The 2,015-nt window shown below is 51.2% G+C and overlaps 1 non-coding gene across 1 annotated transcript; it reads left to right on the plus strand.

Moving 5' to 3' along the window:
* Positions 1–244: 244 nt before the first annotated feature.
* Positions 245–317, plus strand: TRNAG-UCC (transfer RNA glycine (anticodon UCC)). Its single transcript has one exon. It is a non-coding gene; the product is annotated as a tRNA-Gly (tRNA).
* Positions 318–2,015: the final 1,698 nt, after the last annotated feature.

Genomic DNA, 2,015 nt, shown 5'->3' on the forward strand with positions numbered 1-2,015 from the left:
CTGTTCCTTCTAGAGATGGAGGGAGTTGAGCCAATCAGAACTTTCTCACTGGCACCCTGTTTCCTTCACCCTGGAAGGCACTTGCCTTGCGCCCACCAGCCCCTGGTTTCAGGGAGCAGTTTAGCCTACAGGCTTCAGAGCCCGGCTGCGGGCCCTGCCACTCACCAGCATGTAACCTTGTGCAGGCTACTTAACTGCTCTGCACCTCAGTTTTTTTGTCTATACAAATGAGGATGTGGGGACTTCCCTGGTGGTCCAGTGGTTAAGACTCTGTGCTTCCAATGCAGGGGGTGTGGGTTCGATTCCTAGTCAGGGAACTAAGATCCTACAAGCCGAGTGGCACAGCCAAAAAATAAAAATAAACTCTCTCTGGAAAAAAATTTAAAAATGAGGATATGACAGAGCACCAAGCTTCCAAGGCTGTTGTCTTGAGTCTAAGGTCAGCAAACCATGGTCCCTAGACTAAATACAGCCCATGTCCTATTTCTTTAAATAAAGTTTTATTGGAGCACAACCAGGCACATTCATTCACAGAATACCTATGGGTACTTTTGAACTAGGACAGCAGAGGTAAGTGACTAAGACAGACTATACGTCCCACAAAGTTTAAAACCTGTATTAAGTATTTATTATCTCACCCTTTACGGAAAAAGTTTGCTGACCCCATCTTACATTAGAATCTCCCAGAAGTGGGACAAAGATTTGGGGAAAGTGATTATCAAGGGAATGCTGCCAGGAGGAACCAGTACAGGGGTGGAAGGAGCAGGACAGGGAAGGGAAGGAGGCCAAGCCAGGGCATGACATCAGGTAAAGCCCCAGCCTGGCTTGAGCCCCGCATGAGCACTTCCCTTGAACGCGGTGTGGTTCAGATGGTCCCTGAGGAAGGGAGCAGGTGTGAGCTAAAGCAAAGCCCACAGAAGCAATCCCAGGCACAGGGCATGATGTCAAGCGCTCTGGGTACATTTCAACATTGACTTCTTGCTGCAGTGGTAGGAGATGTAAGTACATGATGCTCATGTCACAGCTGAGAGTTAGATGATGTCATCCAGGTGGGATGCTCGTCTATCACCCGCCACAGAGGAAGTGCTCACAAAGAGGTGCTACTGTATCCCAGGTCTGGTCGTGTGCTGAGTTCCGGGGCCACCGAGATGAACGAAACTAATCTAGGAGAAACATGACGGGTCGCCGGGGGATCTAGCATATAACTTCCACCAGAGCCCTGCTTGGTGGTCCCATCATGGAGGTGGGAGGAGGTGACCCTGGGAAGGAGTCTTGAAGGAGAGATGGGAGTTGCCAGGTTGGGGAACAAGCTTTCCGACACAGAACACAACAACTGCAAGGGCTGAGCCTCAGGGAACAGCACACACCCTGGCAGCTGCCAGGACTTCGCTGGGAGTGGAGGAAGGCTGAGTTGGGGGCGGGGACACGGAGGCCACACAGAGAGCAGATCTGAGAGAATGGACGCCGATGCAGACTTCAAACCGGGAGCTCTGCAGTTTGGCTGGGGTGTTCGTTTTCCAGGGATGCCATAAGAAAACGCCACAGAAAACCCGCTGTGTCCTCACATGGTCTATCCTCTGAACATCCTTGGTCTTTCTCTCTCTCTGCGTCCAAATTTTCTCTTCTTAGGAAGACACCAGTCAGGCTGGATGAGATCCTGCTCCAAGGGTCTCGTTTTAACTTAATTACCTCTTCAAAGGTCCTATCCCCAAATACAGTCCCAGTCTAAGGTACTGGGGGTTCGAATGTCAACATGTGAACTGGGGTGGGGGGACACATTTCAGCCCAAACCAGTAAGCATTTCAGAAAGCTCTCCCTGGCTCTGGTAGGAGAAACCAGAGGTGAAAGGCTGGGTGAAACTGGCCACTCAGAGCCTGAAGTCAGGGTGGCTGAGTCCGCAGTCTGCGGGATAGCTGAACAGCACTAGCCAAGCTGCACTGACCCTGCCCTCTGGCTGCAACTGACCTTCAGATCCAGGCAGCAGAGAGAAGAGGAGAACAAATGTATGCTTCTGC

The sequence above is a fragment of the Giraffa tippelskirchi genome, chromosome 7 (assembly GCF_054371585.1).
Source record: "Giraffa tippelskirchi isolate mGirTip1 chromosome 7, T2T-mGirTip1v1.2.pri, whole genome shotgun sequence".
In the NCBI taxonomy this organism is placed as follows: domain Eukaryota; kingdom Metazoa; phylum Chordata; class Mammalia; order Artiodactyla; family Giraffidae; genus Giraffa; species Giraffa tippelskirchi.